Here is a 21,050-nt window from a genome sequence, read left to right on the forward strand (position 1 = left end):
CTCCATCCTGGCTGGCTCTCCCCTGCCTTTGAATGGTGTCACCATTCAATAGGCCTCCACCTGTTGGGGCCTGAATTCGTTGTTTCAAAAGAGATATAGGATGGCCGAGGGAGAGGAGGATGGGGGGTTGGGGTAGGGTCGGGGACTACTGTATGGATAACAGCCTGTAAAACCAAATGAAAACAATACAAACGTGCAGAAACCAGATTCAGTACTAGAATCTATGCAGAGACAGTAGCTGAAGAAACTACATGCCAATAATATCACACACAACCCAGGGGGAGAACTCAAGGCCACGTCAGCAGAGGTCACCTGGTTAGCCTAAGAGCCTTTCAATGGACTGCTGAGTGGATGGGATCTGCTGCTTCAGGTGGGAGCCTTCTCTGATGGCGCAGGATGATCTCCAGGGGCTCAGCACCTGCAGCCGTCATCACCAACTCAGAGATGCCTCCGTTGGGGAGTTTGGTGGTGCTTTGAAGGTGCTTGTAATTGCATGACTGCTGGACGAGGTCCAGTGGTTTCTTGGTGAGGTGGGTGTCTGTTGGGGGTAGGCCTTCGGATTTAGAGCAGCCTCAGTCACGTCTGCAATGGCACGGGTCTCACCATTCCTCAGGGAGTACAGCTGAGGTCAGAGCCAGAGCTCATACCTCTGCCAACAAGAAGCAGGGCAGGACCTGAGGAATGGAAATGGTGGGGCGCATACGTTTTATGATTTATGTGGCATTTTAGAATGTCCATACCACTTTCTGGCACAAATTCTTGTATTTGATGTGAACCAACAACATGATGAAGCTGAATATTTTTAGCCCATTTTACAGATGAGAAAACAGGCTCATGGAGGTGGAACTGCTAAGCAGTGGAACTGGGACTTTTTGAACTGCAGACCTCTTTCCTGTGAGTCCTCCCAACTCGACTCTTTCAGGAGCCTGGGTCAATCCACATATTCAGAAATGAGTTCATCAGATTCTCCCTGAACCTGCTTCTCCTCCTGTGATTCCCATCTCAGTGGATGGCACTGACCTTCAGTCCAAGACAGAAATCCTGGAGTCATCACTGATGCCTTTCACTCTCTCACCAACCCCTCAGAGACCATCTGCCATCAAGTCTGTGGATTCTATCTCCCAAATATTTTGTTAAGTATATTCACTTCTCTCTATCCTCACTGCCACCTGTCTAGCTCATCTCTCATCTGGATTCCTTCAGTAGCTTCCAAAGTTATTTCTTTCCCTCCAGTCTTTCCTCTTGACAATCCAGTCTCTGGATCTAGAGCAATCTTTCTAAAATCAAGCCCAATCATGATTCATCCAGGGATTTTGTTCATTTTTGTTGTCGTTGCTAGTGAAGCCTTGTTTTAAAAATGGAATATTTAAATAAAACATAATAAAGGATGGATAAAAGCAAATGTGTCTTATTTAAGTGAGGGTCAAAGGCTGGATCCCTGAATATTCTGTTTCTTAACTTCCCTGAGGCACCAAGGGTTCTGCAGAACAGGGAATAACAACCACTCATGCCACAAGTTAAACTTCTTAGCATGGCTTAAGAAGCAAATCATGATTAGGCCTGTGTTTACCTCCATGGCGCCATTCCTCACTCCTGCTACCCTTCCCTTCTGTATTAGTCAGGATAGGCTATGTTATGTTGTGATAACAAACTAACCCCAAATCTTAGTGATATACAATAACAGAAGTTTATTTCTCGCTCAGCTTCTTGCCAGTTGCAAGTCAGCAGAAACTTGGTGCCACTTCATCTTCATTCACAGATAAAGGTTCATGGAGTCTCCATCACCTGGACCACTGCCTATCACTATGGCAGAGGAAGAAAAGCCCAGTGGCTCTTACTCTGGCTGTGAAATGATCATACTGGAAATGACAGGCATCACTGCTGTTCACAATTCATTGACCATCCTTGGGTGCAAGGAGGGGGCAGGATTTGCTATCTTACAATGGACTCAGAACAATGGGGTGACTGAGAACTGGAATAATTAGCAAAAATGGCTACTGTCTACCATACCTTTCTCTCCTCATTTTAAGCCACAGTGAACTACCTGTAAGTTCTTGGAATGTGCATATACTGTTCTTTTCGAGTCTCACCCACCTAATCCTTCTGGTAAGCTTCTACTTGATCTTCTACTTTCAGTTCAACCAATATGCTTCTGCAGAACCTTTCTTCTATCTTATCCACTTCTGTTTCTCCTTTCCTGGACCAGGTCAAGTGACCTTCTGTTGTGGACTCCAATACCCTGTTCTTCCTTCCAGCATAAACCTTATCATAGTCTCTGAATGTAGTTGCTTATACAATATGACTCTTGGCCCACAAGATTGCACATTGCCTGAGGTCAGAGACTGGATCCCCAGGGCCTAGACAGCTCTCTGGCACATTGCAGAGTCTTAATAAAGGTGAAATAAGTGAACGTTTAGAACTTTGTCTCCTTGACCCTAAGCCTTGGCCCATTTGGCACACCAAGCTTCTTAGACCACAGAAAAAAAGATGAAGCTAAAACCTGCTCTCCACTATGGGCTGAGAGAATCTGGAACAGACTGAGAAAGCAGGGTATGGCATCTGCAAGTTGAGCTTCATATATGAATTAATCCTGGGATACCACTTCCTTGGGTGTGAATGAGAGAAAAAAAATTGGCTATCCCAACAGTTTTATGTTCATTAAGTGAAGCATGCTATGGAATTTTGACTTCTTCCACAGGTTCTATTGACGAGAATCCAGCAGCAAAAAGATCCATGATTTGGGAAGTAAAGTTGAAATTGATGTTCCAGATGCTTATTGTTTGGGGTTTTAGAGTACTCTTTGCAAATTGGATATTAAACATCCTGACTGCTTGCTTTTAGCTAAGGATATAGGTGCAGAGCTCGGGGCATTTCTCTAGGAATCTTTACTAGTACTTGATTTGCCTCTTTAGTAACAAGGAGCTTACTACCAAAGGCAGCGCATAGATAGAATGACATCCATGAGAAAGTGCTAAAGCTCATTAATAATTACAGAAACACAAGTTTCAGTAAGCAGATCTCAGATGAGTAAAAATTAAAAAGTGGATAATGTGCTGATGAGGATATGGGGATATAAGAAACCTTACATTCTGCGTGATGTAGATGGGATCAGCTATTCTGGAGAACAATTTGACACTACTTCATTCACTCTGTGAATATTTATGGCACACCATTCATGCATCAAGAACTGTTCTAGGTGCTTGGGATATAAGCAGTGAATGAAGCAGACACAAATCTGTTGGACTCATCTTGTGATAATTATAATAAGATAACAAAGATAATATATAGATATTTCATTTATTCAATAGTGATAAGTACTAAATAGAGAAACTAAAGCAGGAAAGGGAACTATAACATACGCCATAGGGGTTGAAATTGAAGAAAGAGTGGCCTAGGGAAGCTTCATTGTTCCGAGGGTTACACAATTAACATAATCACATTAAATATACACATGTACTTTCATCCAATGGTTCTGCCCCTGAATGTGTGGGAATATCCGAAAGCAAGTCCATAGGGGGCATGTATGAAGATGTTCATGGAAGTGTTATTTGTGCTGGTAGAAGTTTAGCAGAATTCCAGTGGTAATCCTTGACTTGAGAGATTGGCTAGATAAAATGTGGTGGATGTGTGCCATAGAGTATTATCCAACAGTTGGAAGTAACAGATTAAATATACACACAGCAACATGGAGTGATCTCAAAACATAATGCGGAATGAAAAAAGTAAGAAACAGAATGAAATACACAGCATAGTACTATTTATATAGATTGAGGATATATGCACACAAAACAACAATACAGAGTTTGAAAACACAGTTTAAGAAAAAAAGTTACATGTTAAACACACTAGAATGGCCTTGGGGATGTGGTGTAAGATGAAATAAAGACAACCCGACATATGGATTTGATGTTCTGAAAATCCAGATTTCTACAGCCTGAGAGTCAAGTGTCTCTAACACTACGCAATTGTGCACTTATCCAATTCACTTGACAGATCTGGGCTTCAGTTTCCTCTGCTATATGAGAATAATATATCCAGTGTTAGCTCCCTTCAAGGATTGTTGCAAGGCTCCAGTGTGTTAATGAACAGAAAAGGACTTCCAAAAGTTTAAAGTGAAAACACTTATCTAATATAAGCAATAGTTATTGTTGCACAGAGTGGGTGTATATTGTTTGCCTTCCCGCTGTGCATTTCCATTTTGTCCCTTCCCACGTGTTCTGGGGGATTGGGGATACATGCAGTTTTGAGGCAGCAGACTATCCAGGGGAGAACACATGACCTAAGCTAAGTCACTCATTTCATCCCCTGTCCACAGTGATGATTTTGGGGTGGAGACATGATCCAAGCTGTTTTGATCAGACCTAAATCTCAAGATATTGGCTAGCAGAACTGAGGAAAGTAAGCTACTTTCTTGTTTGATGTGAATGGGGTAGTAGATAACTCTGGAAATAGCAGCTAAGTCCCTCTTTGGACTGAGAAGGGAGACTGTACCTGAAAATAGAGCTCTAACCAAGAAAGTGGAGCTGAGAAATGGAGAGAGGGGAGTGAGAAAGCAACTGAGCAGAAAAAAAGCTCACCCAAAGCTGGGTTTACCCTTGAACTGTACGGTGACATTGACCAATACTTTCCCTTTTGGGGGGGCTAAGACCATTCAGATTGCGTCTTCAGTGGCTTACAAACAGAGTCCAGTCCTAACTGATGTTGTTGTTTATTTTTATCTGTTTATTTTATTGACAAGTAGACACCAAAACCTCTTAAAATACTGCAAAGCTGTAAGCACAACGGGTGGGTCCTGAGGTTGGATGGGTACAATCTATATACCGGATGGAAATGGATTGTTCAAGGTTTTCAACAGTTCCAGATTGCAAATGATGTCAGCTGCTCCACTTTTGGATGAGGAAAAAAGATATCTGCTTTCATGCATTTGTTTCCTGATCTGTCGTTGACAAGAGAAAGAATCCTGGAAATAAAATTGTTGCAGGTGCCTGATGACTCCGATCCTGTAGCCACATGTGATAAAATGGAGACTTCGGTTTGTAAAGAATGCCCCCCTAGAGGATCGTAGGCTTCAGAATTGAACACCACAGGGAAGCAAGAGGAGCCTCAGCCTACAGTCTCCTCTGATCAGCACAACTACTTAGATTCCCAGGACTGAGTCTGTGGAGTAAATGCTTGGGAAATAATACAGCAGCCAAAATGCTAACAAACAGAGTCTGCATTCGTCATTCAAACTGCTGCTTCCCTTCAGTGCCTTTGACTTCTTTCTAGAAAGACTGTCTTAACAACCTTCCTTCCAAACATTCTTTGCACAGTTGGTTTGTGAAGATTTTCCCAGATTGGAGGGGGCCGAGCAGGAGGGAAGAATAAGCCTCCAGAATGGCAGCACTTGTTTGTCACAAACATTATCAGACTTGTGTGCGCTGATCATGCTTACTGGGCATGATGGAGACTACGGAAGTTTAAGACTTGGGTCACGCCCTCCTCAAACAGAGTACTTAGCAAGACAGGAAGCAGAATCACTCATCATCCTCCTCCAAAAATATGGTTCTTGCCTAATTTACTCCTACTTATCCTCAGGTCAGATATCATTTCTTCAGAGATGCCTTCTCTGGTCAAATCCCCAAACACTCACAGCTCCATCTAAGCCTCCCTTGTAGTTTACATTTACTTGCATGCTTTTTGGGTTAAGGTCAGTTCTCCCACTGGACTCTAGGTTTCTTAGGGCTAGAGATGATCAAAGTCTTTGTCATTTAACAAACACATATATAACTTTCACTATGCCTCGGGCAATTTTCTCAGTAGTTTACAAATATTAAGTCATCTAATTCTCACAGCAATTCCATGAGGCATTATTATTGCCATTCATCTAGAAGAAAGTGAGACCCAGAGAGACAGAATAGCTTGCTCAAGCTCACAAAACTAAGACATGGCTTCGTCAGGATTCAAACCCAGAGAGGCTGGTTCCAGGCCATGCTGGCAACCATTATGCTCTGAGGTTTTGCTCACCATTGTATCTCCAGAACATACGACAATGCCTGACACGTAATCTATACTCACTAAACATTTTTTGGATGAATTAATGGATCTTGTCCCTTCTAAGCTAAGTCAAGCAAAAAGTTAGTGTAATAATCACACTTTGACTTATAAATCATGTCATTGAATTTACACATCATTTATCATAAAATCTTTATAATCTTTGTTTTTTTTATATTCTTGTAGGTTTTTTTCACTTCCTTCTACTTTAACTTTTTAAATTGAGTTATAATTGACTTACATTATATTAGTGTCAGCGTACAGCAAAATGATTATATATATATTTATATTATATATATATATATTCATTACAGTAAATCTAGTTAATGTCCATCACCGAAACTATAGTTTCCTCTCTTGCAGCAAGAAGTTTTAGCAACCTTTAGGTATACCATATGGTATTATAACTCAGTATTATTAACTATAGTCACCTTGCTATATATTTCTTCCTCACGACTTATTTATCTTATAACTTAAAGTTTGTACCTTTTGACCACTTTGACCCATGTCACCCACACCCACACCCACTTTAAATTTTATTACTTTGAATCTCTTTCTATTTAGACAATTAACATGGAATTATCCTAAAATGAATTTGCTAGTACAGAAAATATTTTATAGAAAATTTCAGCTACTGGTGTAGCCAAGTAAGCTCCTGTTGGATTTGACCCTCTTGCAAATAATAGGCTAAGGTTTGGCAAACTATGGCCCATATAGTCCAAGTCTAGCCAGCCACCTGTCTTTGTAGATAGTTTATTGGAACACAGCCACTGAAATTTGCTTATATAGTCTCTATTTCTGCTTTCAGGCTATAATGGCAGAATTGATTAGTTGTGACGAGCTATATGATCTGCAAAGCTCAAAATAGTTATTATCTGGCCCTTTATAGAAAAAGCTTGCCATCATCTGCTCTAGACAAAAAATAATGACACCAAGGCATTGGCGAGTGAACAAAGCATGTTGGCACTTGGAAAAAAGAAAAGTAGGGGATGTGTTTCCTACTTTTTATTCCTTTTAACTTGAGGGTAGGCCAAAGATGAGAGTGTGCGAGGCAGTTAATATCCTTTTTCTAATTTTTATTTTATTAAAAAAATTTTTAACTCCAGTAGAGTTAACATGCAGTGTTAAATTAGTTTCATGTGTACAATATAGTGATTCAACTATTCTATACATTACTCAGTGCTCATAATGATAATTGTACTCTTAATTCCCAACATCTATTTCACCCATCTCCAGTCCCCTTCCCTTCTGGCAACCATCAGTTTGTTCTCTATAATTAAGAGTATGTTTCTTACTTTGTCTCTTTTTTCCTTTGTTTATTTGTTTTGTTTATTAAATTCCACATATGAATGAAATTGTATGGTATTTCTCTTTCTCTGACCAACTTATTTCACTTAGCATTATACCCTCCAGATCTATCCCTGTTGTTGCAAAAGGCAAGATTTCAGTCTTTCCTATGGCTAATATTCCATATATGTATATGGGATATTATAATTATACATATAATACATATATATAGATATATACATATATATGTATATGTATCGTCTTCTGCATTCACCTATTGAAGGACATGGGACTGCTTCCATAATTTGGCTATTGTAAATAATATTGTATTTATTATTCCATAAATTGGTTATTGTAAATAATCCTGCAATAAACATAGGGGTGCATATATCCCTTTGAACTAGTGCTTTTGTATTCTTTGAGTAAATACCCAGCAGTAGAATTATTGGATTATATTGTAGCTCAATTTTTTATTTTTTGAGAAACCTCTATACTGTTTTCCAGGGTGGCTGTATGAGTTTCCTTCCCACCAACAGTGTAAGAGGGTCCCTTTTTCTCCACATCCTTGCCAACACCTGTTGTTTCTTGTGTTGTTGATTTTAGCCATTCTGACAAGTGTAAGTTGATATTTTATTGCGGTTTTGATTTGTATTTCCCCGATGATGAATGATGTTGTACATCTTTTCATGTGTCTGTTGGCCATCTGGATGTCTTCTTTGGAGAGATGTCTGTTTATCTCTTCTGCCAGTATTTTGATTGTATTATTTGGGTGGGGTGTGTGTGTGTGTGTGTGTGTGTGTGTGTGTGTGTGCGCGCGCATGTGTGTGTTGAGCTGCATAAGTGTTTTCCTTTTTTTTTTTTTTTTTCTTTAGAAAGAGAGAGAGAGGATCTTAAGCAGACTCCATGCCTGGCTCAGAGCCTGACATGGGCTTGATCTCACAACCATGAGATCATGACCCAAGCTGAATCAGGAGTCAGACACTTAACTGAGTCACCCGGTTGCCCCAGCATAAGTTTTTTTTCCCCATATTTTGGATACTAACCCTTTATCAGAGATATGTCATTTGCAGCATCTTCACCTATTCAGTAGGTTGTCTTTTAGTTTTGTTGAGTGTTTCCTTTCCTGTAGAGAAGTTTTTATTTTGATGAGGTCCAATACTTTATTTTTGTTTTTGTTTCCCTTGCCTCAGGAGGCATTGTTAGAAAAAAGTTTCTATGGTCGATGTCAGGGAAATGACTGCCTGTGCTCTCTTCTAGGACGTTTATGGTTTCATGACTCACATAGAGCTCCTTAAACCATTTGGGGTTTATTTTTATATATGGTGTAAGAAAGTGGTCCAGTTTCATTCTTTTGCATGTAGCTGTTCAGTTTTCCCAACATCATTTGTTGAAAAGACTGTCTTTTTCCCATTGCATATTCTTACATCCTTTGTGGAAGGTTAATGGACCAAATAATCATGGGTTTATTTCTGAGTTCTCTATTCTGTTTTTTTGATCTCTGTGTCTATTCTTGTGCCAATACCATACTGGTTTGAGTACTACAGCTTTGTAGTATATCTTAAAATCTGGGATTTCCATACCTCTAGTTTTGTTCTTTTTCATCATTGCTTTAGCTATTTGGGGTCTTTTGTGGTTCTATACAAATTTAAGGGTTATTTGTTCTAGTTCTTTGAAAAACACTATTTGTATTTTGATAGGGATTGCATTAACTCTGAAAATTGCTTTGGGTAGTATGGATATTTTAACTATATTTGTTCCTCCAATCTATGAGCATGGACTATCTTTCCATTTGTTTGTGTTGTCTTCAATTTCTTTCATCAGTGTTTTATAGTATTCAGAGTTTAGGTCTCCCATCTCCTTGTTTAAGTTTATTCCTGGGTATTTTATTATTTTTGGTGCAATTGTAAATAGGATTGTTTTCTCTTTCTGCTGCTTCATTATTAGTGTATAGAAATGCAATAGATTTCTGCATATTGATTTTGTATTCTGCAACCTTACAGAATTCATTATCAGTTTTACTAGTTTTTTTTGTGGAGTCTTTCATGTTTTCTCTATGTATTACCATGTCATCTTCAAATAGTGAAAGTTTTACTTTTCCTTACCAGTTGGATGCCTTCTATTACTTTTTGTTGTCTGATTGTTGTGGCTAGGGCTTCCAGTACTGTGTTGAATAAAAGTGGTGGGAGTGGACATTCTATCTTGTTGCTGATCTTCAAAGAAAAGCTCCCAGTTTGTCACCGTGGAGTATGATGTTAGCTGTGATATTTTTATAAATGGCCTTTGTGATGTTGAGGTATGTTCCCTCTGAACCATAAATGGATGTCGTACTTTGTCAAATTCTTTTTGCATCTATTGAAAGGATCATATAGTAATTAACTTTTCATTTATTAACATCATATATCACAGTGCCTGATTTGTGAATATCAAACCATCCTTGCAACCCAGGAATAATTCCCACATGATTGTGGTGAATGATTTTTTTAAATGTATTATTGGATTAGGTTTTCTAATGTTTTGCTGAGGATTTTTGCCTCTATGTTCATCAGACATATTCTATAGTTCTCTTTCAGGGGGAGTTTCTTTGTCTGGTTTTGGTATCAAAGTAATGTTGGCCTCATAGAATGAATTTGGAAGTTTTCTTTCCTTTTCTATTTTTTGTGATACTTTGAGAAAAATAGGTATTAATTTTTCTTTAAAAATGTGGTAGAATTCACCTGTGAAACTTTCTGGTCCTTGACTTTTGTTTGTTGGGAGTTTTTGATTACTGATTCAATTTCATTGGTGGTAATTGATCTGCTCAAATTTTGTATTTCTTCCTGATTGAATTTTGGGAGGTTATATGTTTCTAGGAATTTATCCATCTCTTCTACATTGTCCAATTTGTTTGCATATAATTTTTCATAATATTATCTTATAATCTTTTTTATTTCTGTGGTGTTGGTATTTCTCCTCATTGGCTTGATACCATTTATTTAGGTCCTCTCTCTCTTTTTCTTGATGAGTCTGGCAAAGATTTTCTTGATCTTTTCAAAGAAACAGCTCCTGGTTTCATTGATCTCTTCTATTGTTTTTTAGATTCTCTTTTGTTTATTTCTGGTCTAATCTTTATTATATCCTTCCTTCTACTTTTTTTTTTTGTTACTTTTTCCTTTTCTAGTTGTTTTAGGCATAAGATTAGGTTGTTTATTTGAGATTTTCTTGTTTCTTGAGGTAGGCTTGTATTGCTATAAACTTCCCTCTTAGAACAGCTTTTGCTGTATCCCAAAGATTTTGGAACATTGTGTTTTCATATTCCCTGGACTCCATGTATTTTTTAGTTTTTTCTTTGATTTCTTGGTTGACCCATTTATAGTTTAGTAGCATGTTATTTTACCTCGATGTTTTTGTGTTTTTTCCCAGATTTTTTCTTGTGGCTGACTTCTAGTTTTATAGCATTGTGGTCAGAAAAGATGTATGGTATGACTTCATTCTTTTTTAATTTGTTGAAACTTGTTTTGTGGGCTAGCATGTGATCTACTCTGAAAAAATTTTCCATGTGCACTTGAAAAGAATGTGTATTCTGCTGTTTTAGGATAGAATTTTCTGCATATATCCACTAAGTCCATATGGACCTGTGTGTCATTCAGAGCCACTGTTTTCTTGTTGATTTTCTGTTTGGAGGATCTATCCACTGGTGTAAGTGGGATGCTAGAGTCACCAGACTATTATTGTATTACTATCAATAATATCCTTTACATTTGTTATTAGCTGCCTTATATATATGGCTGCTCCCATGTTGGGTGCATATCTTCTTGTTGGATTTTTCCCTTTATGATAATATAGTGTCCTTCTTTGTCTCTTGTTACAGTCTTGTTTTAAATTCTATTTTGTTCAGGGTGCCTGGGTGGCTCATTGGGTTAAGCCTCTGCCTTCAGCTCAGGTCATGATCTCAGGGTCCTGAGAGTGAATCCCGCATCGGGCTCTCTGCTCAGTGGAGAGCCTGCTTCCCCCCTTCTCTCTCTGCCTGCTTCTGCCTACTTGTGACCTCTGTCTGTCAAATAAATAAATAAAATATTTAAAAAGGGTCTATTTCATTCAATATAAATATTGCTACCCTGGTTTCCTTTTTACTTCCATTTGCATGATAAATGCTTTTTCATCCCTTCACTTTCAACCTGCATGTGCTTTTGGGTCTGAAATTAGTCTCTTGTAAATAGAATATAGATGGATCTTGCTTTTTTAAAATCCATTTAATCATTTTATGTCTTTTGATTTGAGCATTTAGCCTATTTACATTCAAAGTAATTTTTTCAAGTTTTTATTAAAATTCCAATTAGTTGGGGTATCTGGGTGGCTCATTCAGTTAAACATCTGCCTTCAGCTCAGGTCATGATCTCAGGGTCCTGTGATCCAGCCCTGTATTCGGGTCCCTGCTCAGCCAGGAGTCTGTTTCTCTCTCTCTCTCCCTCTGCCCCTTCCTGCTTGGAGAGTAGAGAGTGTTGTCACTATGCTAGTTCCCACAGGGGTCCATGTATCTAGGCTGGACAGCAGGGTAGGGAAATGACACCTGCCAGTTCTTTTGTTCTTGGAGAAGTCTCCCAAAGATCCCTGCCCTCCCAGCATATGTTCTGAGATTAATAAATAACTTTCTCCCCTATATCCCAGGCATTTTTCAAACTGCTGTTTCTATGCTGTATCTCCATGGGGCTGTTTGTTGTGTTGTCTTTTAAGGATCAGGTTTCAGTTTCTTATGTTCCTCGTGGCTCTTTCAGGGCCAAGCCTGCTGATTTTTAAAGTTCCAGGTATTAAGCCATGCTGATTGTAAGTACTTGTGAAATTAAGCCCCTCTAGTTTTCAAAGCCAAATGTTACAGGGATTCATCTTCCCCATGTGAATTCTTTGTCTCTTGGGTACCTGGTGTGAGGGTCTGTTTTTCCCCTCTCTCTGTGCTTATGGCCCCTCTCCCTCCTGAGGAAGGTCCCACTGGTCTGTTTAACTCCCAACTGTGTCTCTGCCCTTCCTACCTCTTTGATGTGACCTCCCCTCTATATTTAACTGTGGGGAGTCTGTTCTGACAATCTTTGGTTCATTTTCTGGTTATTTACACTATGTGAGTGTTACCTACCTGTATCTATGGGAAGAGGAGAGCATAGGATCTTCCTACTTCACCCTCTTCCCTGGCACTGTGAGGCAGTTAATATTCTGATAGAAAGTTAGCAGTCCTTCTGGCCTAAGGAATTTGAGAACAAAGGTTTTGGTAACCATAGCCACTAGGAAGTGAGGGGGGAATTCCAGAAAGGACAGCACTGGAGATAAGGAGAATTAAATTCTGCCCAAGTTTCTATCTTACCACTGAACCATGCATTTATGAGAGAGATGCAAACCAGCCCATCTAAATGGTCAGAATTGGCCATAAAATACTAAAGCAAAAATATCAATATTCTTCAGGAGAAAATATGAGAATCTCAGAGGCTGCACAACCTAACATTCCAAATATTCCGATCATAATAAAAAACTGTTTAGCAAGTGAAGAAACAGGAAAATGTCACCCAGTCTCAAGAAAAAAGATACAGGAAAACAACCAAGAGATTACCATAATGTCAGAAATAGTGGACAAGGATTATAAAACAGCTATCTCAACTATGCTTAATGAAGTGAAGAAAAATATGCTTGTGATCAAAATGATAGAAAATATCAACAAAAAATATATATCATTATCTTTTTTATTATGTTCAGTTAGCCAACATATAGTACATCATTATCTTTAAAAACATAATGGAAGTGGTGATGCAACATGGGGGCTTAAGTAGGAGAAGAATCAATGAAACAAGATGGGATTGGGAGGGAGACAAACCATAAGTGACTCTTAATCTCACAAAACAAACTGAGGGTTGCTGGGGGGAGGGGGGTGGGGAGAAGGGGGATGGGGTTATGGACATTGGGGAGGGTATGTGCTTTGGTGAGTGCTGTGAAGTGTGTGGGCCTGGTGATTCACAGACCTGTACCCCTGGGGATAAAAATATATGTTTATAAAAAATAAAAAATTTTAAAAAAGAGAATGACTTGGAAAAAACAAACAACAAACAACAACAACAACAAGAAGTTGTTTATTTTTTAAATTTATTTTTTATTTATTTTCGGCATAACAGTATTCATTATTTTTTCACCACACCCAGTGCTCCATGCAATCCGTGCCCTCTATAATACCCACCACCTGGTACCCCAACCTCTCACCCCCCCCCCCGCCAATTCAAACCCCTCAGATTGTTTTTTAGAGTCCATAGTCTCTCATGGTTAAAGATATTTATTTTAATCCCTAGAGCAACCACTTGAAATTATTTAGAAATCTACTGAAAATTCAATAGGTAAGTTATAATGTAACACTAAAAATACTCAAATGATACAAAAGAAAGCAGGAGAGGAAAAAATATGGAAGCAAACATAAAAAGCTAATAAAATTGCAGAATTAAATCCATGTACACCAATAATTAAATTAAATGTAAGTGGTCCAAAAGACAGAGATTGACAGATCACATAAAATTTAACACAAACCTCAACTGTGATGGTTAATCTTTTGTGTTTATTTGATTGGCCAGAGAGGGTCCAGATCAAACATTTATTTCTGGATGTGTCTGTGAGGGTGTTTCCACCTGAGCTTAGTCTTTGAATCTAGGGACTCAGTAAGGTAAATCGTCCTTCCCAGTGTGGGTGGGCATCATCCAATCTGATAAGGGCCTGAATAGAACAAAAAGTGGAGAAAGGAAGAATATTCTTTTTTCCCCCTGCCTTATTGCTGAACTTGGAACATTTTATTTATTTTTTTAATTGAAGTACAGCTGACACACAAGAATCCATTAGTTTCTCGTATATAATATAGTGACTCAACAACTCTGTATGTTATGCTATGCTCACTACAAGTATAGATAAGCTCTTCCACCACAAAACACTATTACAATACCATAGACTATATTCCTTATGTTGTTTCTTTTATTCTTGTGACTTATTCATTCCAAAACTGGAAGTCTACATTTCCCACTCTCCTTCACTGATTTTAACTATCCCCCACTTCCCTCCCCTCTGGCAGCCATCAGTTTGTTCTCTGTAATTATGGGTATGTTTCTGCTTTTGTTTTTTATACATTTGCTTTGATTAGATTTCACATATAAGTGAAAGCATATGCTATTTGTCTTTCTCTGTCTGATTTATTTCACTTAGCCTAATACCCTCTAGGTCCATCCATGTTTTGCAAATGACAAGATTTTATCCTTTTAAATGGTTGAGTAATATTCCTGTGTGTGTGTGTGTGTGTGTGTGTGTGTATAGCACATCTTTATACATTCCTCTATTGATGGACAGTTGGGTTGCTTCCATATCTTGTTTATTGTAAATAATACTACAATAAACATAAGTGCATAAGTCTTTTAGAATTAGTGTATTTGTTTTCTTAGGTAAATACCCAATTATACACAACTAATGAATCATTGAACAGTACATCAAAAACTAATGATGTACTGTATGTTGTCTAGTTGAATTTAAATTAAAATAAATGAATTCTTAAAAATTAAAAAAATTAAGTGTGTGTCTAGCAAAAAAGCTTCAAATATTTGATCAAAAACTGATAAAAATAAGGAGAAATTGACAGATCCATAGTTACTGTTGAACACTTCAACACTCCTCACCCAGCAGCCAGTAGAACAATTATACAGAAAATCTATAAGGACACAAAAGACCAGAATACATTATCAACAATTTGATCTAATTTCCACTTATAGAACACTTAACCCAACAACAGGCTAATACATTCTTTTCAAGTGCATGTGGAACATACACCAAGAGAGAACATATTATGGAGCACAAAACAAACCTTAAGAACTTTAATAGAATAGAAATAATGCAATGATCCCAACAGAATCATGGTAAAATTCAGTAACAACAATATCTAGAAAATTTCCAAATACTCAGAAATGACAGAAAATACTACTATATAATTGATGGGTGAAAAGGAACTTTCAAGAGAAATTTTTAAAAATATTTTGAACTGAATGAGTGAAAATAAAAATACATCATAGCTGTGGGATGCCAGTGAAGCATCACTTAGAGGGAAATTCATGGCAGTTAATGCTTATCCTAGAAATAGGTAAGAACTAAAATCAGTAATTCCAACTTCCACTTTATGAAACTAGGAAAAAAAATCAAATTAAACCCAAAGGAAGCACAAGAATGAAATGATCAAACTGTAGGCCAGAAATCAATGAAATTAACAGAAAAGCACGAGAAAATCAATTAAACCAAAGCTAATTTATTGAAAAGATCAATAAAATTGACAGACCTCTGACCATATTGACCAATACAGAAAGACAAAAGACACAAATGGACAATACCAGTCATGAACAAGAGAATCTCACTACAGGACCTACAGGCATGAAAAAGAAAATGAATACTGTAAAGGACTTTGTGCTTTTGATTCTGCAACATAGTTAAAATGGACCTTGAGTAGTCCTATATTCATTAAAGAATTGAGTATATAGTTAGTGCATAATCTAGGCTGGTCAGAGGGAATTTATTAGAAAGGATTACACTATAGGGGTGACTACTACAAGTCCTTTCGCTATTCCTCTCTTATTCAAGAACTGACATTTTGTTAACTAGCAGGTTATACATTAAATCTTTTTTATTGGTGAAATTAATGCCATACATTTAGGATGAATGCTAGAAATGGGATTTTATTTGTAAAATTAAAAGTATTAAATATAGGGGCACCTGGGTGGCTCAGCTAGTTAAGCATCAGACTCGTGATTTTGGTTCAGGTCATGATCTCAGGGTTGTGAGATCGAGTCCCACGTTGGGCTTTGAGCTGGGCATGGAGTCTGCTTAGGATTCTCTCTCTCCCTCTCCCTTTCCCTGCCACCACTTACACGATCTCTCTGTCTCTAAAATAAATTTATTCAGGGGTGCCAGGTGGGGCTGAGTTGGTTGGACAGGTGCCTTCAGCTCAGGTCATGATCTCAGGCGTCCTGGGATTGAGGCCTGCATCAGGCTTCTTGTTTAGTAGGGAATCTGCTTCTCCTTCTCCATCTGCCCCTCTCCCTGCTTGTGCTCTCTCTCACTCAAATAAATAAAATAAAATAAAATAAAATAGTATTCAATATAAGTGGATTAGCTAAAATAGAAGACATTCCATATCTTCACATGAACAGGTTGTAAGAATACCCCAAGGGTTTTACCCTATACTCCATAGAATAACACTAGTGACTTGATCCCCAATGGGTCCTGTGCTCTGCTATTAGTTTAGGAGGATTTCTGACTGTATGAAGTCAATGAGAAAACTACATACTATATCTTCCATAAGGATGTGCTCAGAGCACTTAAAAGGACAGAGATCTGGGACTTCATCAAGCTTATAGAAGAGGTTTTATGATGAGCTGTACTTACTACACTAATGAATAATGTCTGTATGAGACAGAATTTTATTTAATTTTATTATTTTTTAACTTTTTAAAGATTTTACTTTTTTGAGAGAGAGCAAGGAAGCAAGAGAGAACAGGCAAGGGGAGAGGCAGGGGAGGAGGCACCCCTTGAGCAGGGAGCCCTATGTGGGGCTGGATCCCAGGACTCCTAGATCAAGAACCAAGCGGAAGGCCCGAAGGCCAACTCTTAAATGAGGGAGATACCCAGATGCCCCGAAGGCAGAATTTTATATAAGCCCTTGTTTTTATGGTAATCTTGTAGTGAGAATACAGAGGAGTAGCTGGAGCTCAGGGCCTCAGTTCTTTACCTGCCATCACTATATACCAAATCATACATGTACATTACCAACTGACTTAGGTCAGTATTAGCTCGATATTATGCTAAGCATTTTGTGTTTTGTAACTCATTTATTCCTAAAAGTGATGCCAGGGGATGGGAACAAGTCATATGATAAAATGGTAAGGTGAGTAAGGTAAGGCTCAGAAAGATGAAATGACTTACCCAAAATTATACAGCAAGGTCAGGGACCTAGGCTGTCTGATTTCAGTGCTCATGTTTTAATCACTCCACTCCATTCCACTACCTGCTGTTTTGTTCAAATTCTATTTATTTATTTATTCATTTATTTATGAGAGCCAGAGCGAGAGAGAGCGAGAGAGAGAACGCACGTGTGAGCAGGGTGATGGGCAGAGTGGGTGGGAGAGGGACAAGCAGATGCTAGGCTGAGCACAGAGCCTGATGCAGGGCTCAAACTCACAGCCCTGAGATCATGACCTGAGCCAAAACCAAGAGTTGATGCTTCACCAACCCAGCAACCCAGGAGCCCCCCAACTACCTGATGTTTTAATCATCTCCTCAGAATATACAAAGTTGGACAGATGATATCAATAGGAATCAGCCTTCTGTGGATCTGAGGACAGGTTAAATTTACATTCCTGGATATTAGAGGTGTGGGGGCTCAGTTATAGATAGCTTAATATGGCAACCTGATGACACTTGTGGTTGAGTTTTTTTTTAATAACACCTTTATTGAGATATCATTTACATACCATAAAATTTATCATTTTAAAGTGTGTGATTAAGTGGTTTTTAGGATATTCGGAGTTGTGTAGCACTTCTCCTTAAGCCCTGGTTGGGGAAATGGATTCTTTGGTATTTGAGACATTGGTCAAATTTTGATTAATGACCTATTGTTCAGCCATCTCCTCTGCAAAGAGTCAAACCCTGAATGTTCCACCAGCTTCCTCCAGCTTTGGTCTTTGTGGAAGTCATTCAAAGGAGCATTTAGGGTGGTTCCCTGAAACATGAGCATTTTTTCATTTTTCTTTTGTCAGCTATTAACTAGCCCTGCCCAGACCTCCTACAGAAAATACGTCTGGGAGGTACACGGAAGAGGCTCCGCCCTATCCTGCGGGCACTAAAGTATCTTCAGTATGGAACTTGCAAAGAGATTCAACTTTCTGTTTCAATCATTTCTTCTGGATAAAACAGTAGTTCCTCCTCTGAGGTCACAGCCAGGTTAACCAACAATTCACTATGAATGAGGCACTCTGTCCTACACATACAGTCACTACCGCTACTAAAACATGGTTGATGTGATGGATAAAGCACAAAGCCTTCTAACCGCTTGGCTAAATTCCTAGTAGCTTTTTTTTTTTTCATTATGTATTTTCTTAATTAGCAGATAAGAAAAAGTACAACTACTCTCATGGGATAATCAGAGACAGTTTTGATGGACCAAAGAAGTCATATTGACTCAAGAAAGTAGAGGGACCAGTGAGTTAAATACAGAATCTTCTTCACAGGGTATCAAATTTTCACTCGGTAGGGTGTCAACTGTTCATCAGTCGTTAACAACAATGGTCTTAATTCACCAGATTGCTTCCGGGTAGCCCATGAAATAATTCCATTCTAAAAACAGAGTGGGGGTCAGAAATGGCCCCAAGCAGGTTAAGGGGGCTAAGAAGTTCAGCATTTAGAGGGCCACGTGTGCTTGGGGGAAATCAATGTTTTTTGTATTGATGACAGTAGTCAGAGTCTGACAGATCAGTGTTTGGTTGGTACCACTCCAAAAAGCCAAACCCTAAATGTTCTTGCGTGTTGGAAGACACTTGAGGGGGAAAAAAAGAGGGTGCTGAGCATCAGGGATGGGGTCTAAAATGAAGGAGAGGGATCCCAAACGTGTGATCAAGACCACATTTCTTCATCTGTTGAGAGGGCAAGGAGATGGTAGTATCTACCCCCAAATGTTAGCAGATGACTTTAGACTTCCTTTTCTTTGGAGCTTCTCTCTTCCCTTTGTTCCTTCCCAGAAACTCCTCCCCTGACACTTGGTTGCAAACCTTCCCCATCCCATCCAACCCCGAGTCCCACTTTCTATCCAAAGCCATTCAATCAGCTCGAATTGTCTTCTGTTTTTCTGGAGGGGTTCCCTCTCCAAAGTTGCCAGAATGTCTCAATATTCTTGGAGCTTGTCCTCAGTTTCCAAAACTTTAGGGCGTCCCATCAGCCACAGTTCTGATTTCAAATGCACACTGACCTTTTCCTTTCAACCAAACACCCTCCCCCTTCCCCACTGCATTGCATCAGAGCCTTCTAGAGCTTGTTGTATTGCTTCAGGCATCCCCCAGCCTGTGGCTTGGGGTTAATATCTGGTCCTTTCCAATCCCACCCCATGTGATTGTGTCTTTGTTTCAGATCCAGGAGAGTAATCACACTCAGACTGGGTCTCTACTAGCCAAAGCAAAAAAGACATTTGAGGAAACAATTGGCCTGTCCCTGCAGAAGGGGGTTTTGGGTTGTCTGAAAACCGGCCGATTGCCTCAATTCTCCTCTCTACCTGACATGACCTCGGGGCCATAAGTGGCTGCTTTCCTTGGCACTAATATGGTCAGTGCACAATGACTTCAGTTGCTTGAGAAGAGGCCATGTCCCAAGAGAGAGCTAATTTTCTTACAGTGAATTTTCTTAGAATTGCAAGAGAAAAGGCTCCTGAGAACTGGGCTGCAAACTTCATTGTCTGCGTCTATCCAACATTTTTCTGAGGGCCACTTAATGGCATAGGCAGCGGGGAGGGGGATGCTGAGGTCCCCAGGCTATAGTCAGGTAAACAGGTATGGTGTTCCCAGGGAATGTAAAACCATAGAACTAACTACAGATTAGTCAGACCTTTATTATCACCATTTTCCAGTACTTCTGAACGGTGGCAGTAATCAAATTAATCCCTTGGGTGGCCCTCTGCGGGTCCCTTATCCCTTTGGGAGGGTCACATCTCAGGCTGAGCTTTCAGGAAAGTCTTCAGATTCATACTCATTTCCCCCATCAGTATTTCCACTTTGCGTTCCATCCTCTCAGGACTTTGCTCTCAACCTTCTTAGAGAGGAATTTGGAATTTGAAGGAATTTTTTTATAGGGGAGGACATGCAGTGGGTACCCAGCTCTCCCTTCCAGGAGTACCTAGCGTGGTAAGGGGAATCACCTGCAGAATCCATGCTTCAGTCCAATGCTTATTCAAACCCTTTCGAAGCAGGGATGCCCTGTTTGCCAACAAAATATAGTGTGGAATCCCAACTCCCAAGTCTTCTTCAAGCCTCTCCTTTAATGTCATTTCCTTGGGGATTTCTTCCTTGTCCTTCCATGATAAGGAAGATTCTTGATGACTTACACTGTTATGGCCCCCTTGGTCTTGCCCTTTCTTACCATCCTTGGGATTATTCTCTGGTAGATGATGAGCTCTGTACAGGCAAATGCCAGCTCTACCTTGTCTACTGCTAGAACCCCAGAACCAAGTGTAGTACATGGCCCTCTCTGGGTGTGCCAGACATGAGTGAATACCCGGAAGTGTTTCTGTTACTACAGCGTGTGAGTAAATGAACATTGGAAATAGCCGTGTCACATGTCACACTGTGGGATTTTAGTGAAATTATGGTCAACTACCCCCCTCCAGGTCATTTTTTCAGAACAACAGAAAAGGGGTCAGTCACGTTTTCCTACCCTGTGGTCATGTGGTGACATTTTAGAACGAATAGCCGTGGCCACCACTCCCAGATTCCGGTGGGAAGATTTCTTCCTCCTTTCCTTGGCACTAAAATCAGATTCTTGCTCTTAACTAAAGCCTGGTGGAAGTCCTGTGAGGATATCCCCTCTCCTTTTCTATACTAAGGCCCGCAGAAGTCTCCTTTTGGGTTATCACAGGTTGGCACTTATTTCAAAACCAGGCTCAGGATCTACTTTCTGCCTGAAGTAAGTCAAGCCTTGGCTGCCTTCCCTTTTCTTTGAATGAC

General features: G+C 39.3%; 1 pseudogene; it reads right to left on the bottom strand.

Annotated features, from left to right (window-relative positions):
- Window positions 1–316: 316 nt before the first annotated feature.
- LOC116582325 lies at window positions 317–1,576 on the bottom strand (annotated as a pseudogene).
- Window positions 1,577–21,050: the final 19,474 nt, after the last annotated feature.

Source organism: Mustela erminea, chromosome X (assembly GCF_009829155.1).
Source record: "Mustela erminea isolate mMusErm1 chromosome X, mMusErm1.Pri, whole genome shotgun sequence".
Classification (NCBI taxonomy): domain Eukaryota; kingdom Metazoa; phylum Chordata; class Mammalia; order Carnivora; family Mustelidae; genus Mustela; species Mustela erminea.